This window comes from Alligator sinensis, unplaced genomic scaffold, assembly GCF_000455745.1.
Source record: "Alligator sinensis unplaced genomic scaffold, ASM45574v1 scaffold324_1, whole genome shotgun sequence".
Lineage (NCBI taxonomy): Eukaryota > Metazoa > Chordata > Crocodylia > Alligatoridae > Alligator > Alligator sinensis.
Window position 1 is genome coordinate 2,014,676 of NW_005842188.1, and position 8,301 is coordinate 2,022,976.

The following is an 8,301-nucleotide window of genomic DNA, read 5'->3' on the forward strand; positions in this document are numbered from 1 at the left end:
GGCGCCCGCCTCCGTCCCGCCGGGCTGCAGCTGCGGGAGGGGCCCGCGCCCCGCTCTTAGTGCGCCTCCGCCTCCCGCTCCGGCGCTGTCTCCTCCTCGCTCTCTACCACTAGCTCTCTGCTTCCGTCCTACCTACCTCTCGCTCTCGAGCTCTAGCTCCTCTCTCGAGCTCTGGATCTGTTTCTCTCTTTCTCTCGATGTATAATACCTCTCTCTATATATATCTGTCTCTATATCTATATCTTTATATCTGTATCTACAAACACACCTTGCTCTCTCCTCTCTCGGTACCAGTGGTTTTCAGCACTGTTTCATTTGTGGACCCCTTTGGACATGTGGAATGGAGGTGCGGACCACTTTGAATTGTAAGTGCGCGTGTTCGCTGCTTTTCATTGATCATAGCCGTCTTTTGCAGGCTCCTTAGACCTAGTCTGTGGACTGCCAGGGGTCCGCGGACCTCAGGTTGAAAACCGCTGCTCTGGATTTACCTCTCTCTCTATCAGACAGAGACCCGGCTAGTCAAAGCCTTGGCTGGGATGATGTAGTTGGGGATGGTCCTGCTTTGAGCAGGGGTTTGGACTAGATGTGACATCCTGAGGTCCCTTCCAACCCTCATTTTCTATAATTCTGTATCTCTAACTCTGGATATCTCTTTCTCTCTTTATCTGTATCTATATATCCATTTCCATATCTGATCTAGATGTAGCTAGTATCTGTCTGTCTGCTTTGGTTACACTGTCAGGTGCAAATCTCCCCTGCCTCTCACAGAATGTGGCCCAAGGACTGTCACTAACCCTGCAAACCTTAACTTGCTCATAGTAAGGACAGGTTTGTTTTTATGGACCTAAATGTTCAGAGGAAAAATCTTGCTGATGTTTGGATGTGTTTAAGTCAAGTTGCTGTCAGCTCATTGTTACTAAAGCTTTTTCATAGGTTCATGTCTAATCTTTTCCCTTGCTGCCACTAAAATATTACAGAGCACTTTTCTCCCTCTCTCTCTCTCAAACCCTAATTAATCCTACTAACACTCAAAGCAACACTTCTTTTTCACGCATCTAGACTCATGCTCACAAGTTCAGAAGTTCCTGAGTGTAAAGAAAATTATTTGAATGTAGTTATTTCTGTTCAAAATGCTTTAAAGTAACAGCCTAAACAAGAGAATTTGGAGTCTGACTGTGATTTAGTCAAACTCGTTCCAAGTGCTGCGCACCCCCACATCTCCATGCAGCAAACAATGGGATCTGCCTTTATTATCACACAAAGCATTGAACCTTTACAAGAAAATGTATTTTGAGAAGTGCTCTGGTACCTATCTGTTTAATTACTGGGTGGCTTCTATAAAGGTTAAAAAACATAAAAGGGGTTCACATGGAAACGAAGACAAAAAAATCTCATTTGTAGGTTGACTTGTGTGATTTTACTTAAACAAAAGAAGCCTTTGTTTAAAGCACTAGAACAGGAACTCAGGAGGTTTGGGTTCCATGTTCAGTTCTGTCAGAGGTTTCCTATGAAACACTGGATAGGTCAGTATATCCAAATCCTCAAAAGTATTTGAGCATCTAACTCCTACATAGGTGCTTAAATACCTCCTGTTCACATTGTTTTCCATATAAAATGCTCAGATTCTCTAAAGAGGTGGCCAGCAACCTCCAGCCCTAGAGCCCTTGTTTTGAGCATTTATATAGTTGAGATGTGACAAGACATAGAAAATGGGCAGAAATTCACATATAAAATGAAATAGGAAACCTAGGAGTCATCCTTTTTAGTTCTTTTTAGGTGTTTGATTTCAGTGGGAATTAGATGCCTAAAAAACTTCGGAACTGAACCCAAGTCTCTTGGCTATGGTTCTCCATCTTTAAAACAGACACTCTTTGTGAGAGTGGTGTGAGGATAAGTTCATTAATCTTTGTGGGATGCTGAGATATTTCAGTGACTGGAACCATGTAAGTGCCTAGATAGAAGTTAAAGTAGACTTATCATATAAACATATTGTGTGTTTATCTCTCCTGGCTACTCCAGGTCTTTGTTTCTCTCTGTCCCCAGAGTATCAGACTGCTTGCTTGCAGGGCTGCTCTTAAGTATAATTTGACAGGTTTTGCTTGTCTTATCTGTTTGCAAAGTCCATTTATATTTCTAATTTTAAAGAATATAGGATGGTGGATAATGGTACAAATATTCTGTTGGTATGGGTTTGGAGGAAGTTACACAAGGAGCATTAATAACAGTTCTGTACCCCCTTTATGGTGTTTTGCTGGCTGCCTTTATGAAAAGTTATTTGAGGGGATTTTTTAGTTTAAAATTATTTTTGGCACAATTGTTTTCTCTCTCTATGCCTGTAATTTATCTCTGTGCTCTTTTAGCTGTTTGTTGTATTCATCCATTGTATCTTGGACTGTGTACTCTGTGGGGCAGGGATCATTTTGGCTAATACAGTAAAGCCCCAATCCATGACAGAGATTTTTAAGGTGATAGAGCAGTACAAGTGTAATACTTTATTAAAATCAATTCAAATAACCTTAGCTAGACAAAGCTTTGAGTGGGATGATCTAGTTGGGGCTGGTCCTGCTTTGAGCAGGGGGTTGGACAAGATGACCTCCTGAGGTCCCTTCCAACCCTAACTTTCTTTGATTCTATGATCTGTTAAATAGAAGAGTCAGGGATGCATCCTCTGACAGCCCTAAACCAATGACGGTTGATGCCAGGGAAGATATGGTAGGTGTTGAATTACTTTGGATATACCCCATTCCTATATTCTTCTTATAAAAAAATATTTTTGTTTGTTTGTTATTAATTTAAATTTATACGCCTCCTTTACCAGCAAAGGCTTACGGCAGCTTGCAGTAAGAGACTCAAATAACTTATAAAACAGGGGAATGACAAGACCATAAAGCAATTTACAAGGCAACCTGGAGTATCAACATAAAAACAGAAACCTCCTAAACAATATTGCAGCCCACCTGTCTTTGCTAAACACCTGTCAGACCCTGGATACCAAGATAGATGGACCATTGATCTGACCCAGGATGGCACTTCTTATATTCTTATGATATAGAGATTCAGAATGAATAACATCATTATAATACATTTTATATTATTTCTAATAATTTAACTAGAAGTCCAGTCTCATCAGTTACTAGTTTTAAGTAGATAGATTTTAAAAAAATCATATATAATATACGGTCACTGGAAAGCCTAGAAATCAATTTTCCTGTTCTCTTCAGATGGTTCTGACACTGATGGTTGTTGGTACTTCAGACTCTGAACCAAATATTTGACTGGTATAAATCAGTAAAGTTCATTTGACCTCAGTTATATCTATATATCCTATATAAAGACATCATTAATGAGTGGAGTCCAGGATGAATTAATTTGCACACACAGATTTTTAAAGAGGCAAGGAAAGAGTTCCATATCCTTTGCCACTAAGGGTGACCTAATGCATTCGATTTTTCACATCAGTTTATTTATTATTGCTAGGATGTTTTCCCAAATCTTCTGATATTTACTAAATTCATCATTCATTCTACATAACAGTCCTTCAGAGGAAGTCTCATCCATGTATGCATTCTAAACTTGAGATCCCAGGGCCATCAATTGCTCAGCACTTACTCTGAGAAGTTGAACATCTCTTCTACCCTGATGTCAACAGGAGCTGAAGGAGCCTAGCTCTTTGTAACATGGGAATTCAATTGTTTGTGGAAGCAGATTTTAACATCTTTTGAATAAATGCTTACTCACAGAGTATCTGGTGCCATCAGTGCCTTTCTGTAATAACAGGGAGACTCCTAATCTCAATAAAGTGCTGCATAATAACCTTATAAAATTGTCATACAACCTACAGTGATCACTTCGGACTCAGATGTGATGAACATCTGAAGTGCTCTATTTATATAATAAAGAGCAGGAAGATTATATTAGAAAATCTGAATTTCCTAGCAGGTGTTAGCCCTTTGGAACTGGCGAATCTTAAAATGTGTTTAAAAATCATGAAGCTCCTCTCTGGAAATAAAAAAAAGCACTTACTTAACACTACAAGAATTTTACAAATATAATTTTCTTTTTACTGCTCATGCTGTTTGATTACTGCTTTCCATTCTTGTCAGTTTGGACAATAAGAAGAAACTAGTCAGTTTCACCTTTTTGCTTGTTGAGTTTCTAATCAATGTCAGTTTTAGGCACATTAGAAAGATTGTAACCAATGATTAGGTTACAAACACGGGAAAAATGTTTATATTAATAAACAGAATACAGACACTGTTTTCCCTAGGATATTTTTATACTTTTGTTGTGTATATGTCTTATTTTATATAAAACTTTACTTTTTTTAAATACTGTTGTTTTTTTTCTGGCAGTGCCTTTAAAATCTGGCTAGACTTCTGGGTTATAGGGGAATAGCTGGATACATTTGAGGTTAGATGAAGGAAATGTCATGAAGGAAAGTTCCAGTCATGACTCCTGAGAGCAGCCAGTCCATATTTGATGCAGATCACTTGCTCTTCCTAGGAATCCTTTAAGCCTTTAATCCTGCAGGCCCAACATGCAGTTCTTCCCGCTGCTACATGTTCCCACCTTGATCCTGAGGCCAAGAAACTGCTGAGACTGTAGGAGGCCCTGGCACAGTATCAGCAGTGAATCTGAGCAAAAAAGTAGGAACGGATGGATGGTTGGCTCAGGTGAGATTGAATAGTGAGAACAGGCCTCTTTAGCCTGTACAGAAGAGGGGCAGAGCAAAAGAAGCAAAGGGATCTACCAGGGAACTTAGAGAGGGGAGAAGATGAAAGCAGGGCAGTTCAGTACTTGCTGTTGGAAAAACCAGCTGTTCCCCTTAATGCTACAGAGAGTCAAAATCATGAGGGTGGTAGGGTTTTAAGTCCAGTTTATTTTATAACCTTTTCAAATGAAATGAATAGTACTTATTACATATCCAGTAAATTATTGACGACCCTTTCTTAAAGAAAAGCTCATATAATAAGTTCTCTTATATGGGACCTTTTATTATGCTGCAAATATAGATTTGCAGCATAATATAATGTTTCAGCTAGGGTACCAAGTAATGAACAGTTCATTTATGTCTGTACCATTACGTTGTCGTAATGTCTGCTGTCTCTGCCTTTAGGCTGGCTCTTGCATTTTTGGCTGTAGCGGTAAAAGCCCATCCAGAAATTAAAGGAATCTGTCAGATCTGTTCGTATAAAAGCAGTAGAGTCAGCAGCTTGATCACAAAGCAAGCATGTGTGTATCTAAGAATGTAGGAAAATCCAGAGACATCATTTAAATAGGTGAAAACAGAATATATCCCATTCAGTAGCTTCTATTTTAGAAATCTACGTGATTTAGATACACCCGCCTGTTATTTATTTATATGTAGCTCCAGAAAGTTACATTATACAAACAATTATTTAGGGTTCTTGCATGGGTCCCATTTAATGTCTGAGCATCTCTTGATCTGTAACAAGTTTCATCCTCACAACGTCGTTCTGAGAGATGGTATTGACCAGGAAGGAACTGAAGCACAACAGAGTTAAGTAACTTGCCCAAGATCACACAAGTCAGTGACAGAGCAAGGGCTTAAAGTTATTTCTTCACTGTCGTAGCAAACATAAGCTGTCTGTTTTCATTTTTTCATCCTTTCATGGCATGTCCCCCACCTTACTTACCATCTTTCATTCAGAATTGAGTAGGGGCTCCCAGGTCCCATGAGCCCAGGATACCAGCTTCTACCTCCCTCTTGAAAATAAATAAATAAATAAAAACCTTCATGCTATCTTCTTTGCTACTTCTCACACACTGGAGGAACTCCCTATAAAGAGCTGCAAAGTCATCTCATTCTTCTCCTTCAGATTTCACCTTATAACTCCTTCACTCTGGTGCTTACAAAAATAACCTGGTTGGAGTTGTGCTCATGATGTGCAGAGACCACTGTCTATCATGCTGAGTGATATTCTCTTTTCTGTTTGCATCCATCTGTTGTTTTTGGTCTGATACTCAGATTGTAAATTGTGAGATAGGGATTGTCTTTTTATTCTGTGTTTCATAGACATTAGGGCTGGAAGGGACCTCGGAAGATCATCGAGTCCAGCCCCCTGCCCAAGGGCAGGAAGTCAGCTGGGGTCATAGGATCCCAGCAAGATAAGCATCCAGTTTCATCTTGAAGGTGTTCAATGAAGGCACTTGAACCACCTCCGGCGGCAGGCTGTTCCAGACCTTGGGGGCTCAGACAGTAAAGAAATTCTTCCTTATATCCAGCCTGAAACGATCTTGAAGTAGTTTGTGACCATTCGACCTCGTCACCCCTTGGGGCGCTCTGGTGAACAAACGTTCCCCCAGATACTGGTGGTCACCCCTGATAAACTTGTAGGTGGCCATCAGATCACCCCTGAGCCTGCGCTTTTCCAGGCTAAAGAGCCCCAGGGCTCTCAGCCTGTCATCATAGGGTCTGCTTCCCTGACCTCTGATCATGCGCGTGGCTCTTCTCTGGACTCTCTCAAGCTTCTCCACATCCTTTTTGAATTGTGGAGCCCAAAACTGGAAGCAGTACTCCAGCTGCGGCCTCACTAAGGCCGAGTACAGGGGGAGAATGACGTCCCGGGATTTGCTTGAGAAGCATCTATGGATGCAAGCCAGCGTTTTGGTCGCTTTACTAGCCGCCGCATCGCATTGCAGGCTCATGTTCATCTTGTGGTCAATGATGACCCCCAAGTCTCTTTCTTCCATAGTGCTAGCCAACATAGCACTGCCGAGCCTATAAGGATGCTGCGGGTTTTTTTTCCCAAGGTGGAGAACCTTGCATTTATCGGCGTTGAACACCATCAGATTCTCGTCCGCCCACTTGCTGAGCCTGTCCAGGTCAGCCTGGATAACCTGCCTGTCTTCTGGTGTGGATGCTTTGCCCCAAAGTTTGGTGTCATCGGCGAACTTGGCCAGTCCGCTTCTGACTCCAGTGTCCACATCATTAATGAAGATGTTGAACAGTATGGGTCCAAGGACAGAGCCTTGGGGGACCCCACTGGTCACAGGACACCACAACGAGTGACTTCCATCAATTACTACCCTCTGAGTCCGACCCTGGAGCCAATTTTCCAGCCAGCGGATCGTGGAGGACCCAAGGCGACAATTGGCCAGTTTCTCCAAGACGCGATCATGGGACACCAGATCGAAGGCTTTTTTGAAGTCAAGATATATGACATCAATCTCTTCTCCCTTGTCCAGGTGATAGGTCACCTGGTCGTAGAAGGAAATGAGATTGGTCAAGCAAGACCTACCCGCAACAAACCCGTGCTGGCTATCCCTTAAGATGTTGGCGTCGGCCAGTCCATTAAGGATGGCCTCTTTAATAAACTTTTCTAAGATCTTCCCCGGGATAGAAGTCAGGCTGATGGGCCTATAGTTAGCCGGATCCACTTTCCTCCCTTTCTTGAAGATAGGCACCACATTGGCCTTCTTCCAGTCTTCGGGCACTACACCAGAGCGCCATACAGGTTTGTATGGCATCTGGCACAATGAGGTCTTGGTCCCTGTCTAGAGCGCTTATTACAGTAATGAAAATCCTAATAATAATAAAAGCCAAATGCTTGGTTAGTAGCATCACCACCAGACCATTCTATTATGGTCCTGTGATCAGGACTGTCATGAGTATGGTATATTGTAATCAGTATGATGTAAAGATCTGAATAGAATAGAAAATGTATAGGCTGCTTTCCTTACCTTAGAAAGCTCCCAAATAGACAAGGCCTGGGCAACAATGATAAGGTAAAATGGGTGGATGTGGAGAATTAGTAAGGAGAAGGCTGGAAGGATCCTGAGTAGAAGTAGGCCTTTTAAGGAAGAATGTGGTGAAGAAGAGGGGCAGAATTACTACCACCAGGGATGGGGAGATGAGGCTTAAAGGACAATGTAGTTTTTTCACAAAGTAGAGATGGGAGAAAAAGATGCAGAGATCAGAGATGCTTGGGGAAAGTGAGGGGAGAAAGAGAAAGGAGAGGAGGAAATGCAATTAGATGGTTGAGGAGGCGTGAGATTGAAACAGGCTCAGTGTGAGGCTGGGATGTCTTGAGTAGGCCTGTGCGGAGCAGTAAGTATTTGCTTTGGATAAAGATTCAGCTGATTTGGAGGGACAGTAATTCAATTCAGTGATTCAGATCACTGTCCCGATTCGATTCGGATCCGGAGATTTGATGCTGATTCGGAGATTCAGCCATAGACTATACAGGCAGCAGTCCTCAAGGACGCTGGACACAGCTGCCTCCAGCTGGTAAATCTGTTTTGGTGGGAGGAGGGGGGAGGGGGGGGTGTGTGGGGGGG

At 42.1% G+C, this 8,301-nt stretch overlaps 1 protein-coding gene across 1 annotated transcript in view; it reads left to right on the plus strand.

Annotated features, from left to right (window-relative positions):
• Positions 1-229: 229 nt before the first annotated feature.
• The window catches only part of THSD1 (thrombospondin type 1 domain containing 1), a 37,258-nt gene continuing 29,186 nt past the window's right edge, over positions 230-8,301 (plus strand). Inside the window, exon 1 of the mRNA XM_006026297.3 lies at positions 230-365. The gene's annotated coding sequence lies outside the window, so the exon portion shown is untranslated. The remainder of the gene's footprint in view (positions 366-8,301) is intronic.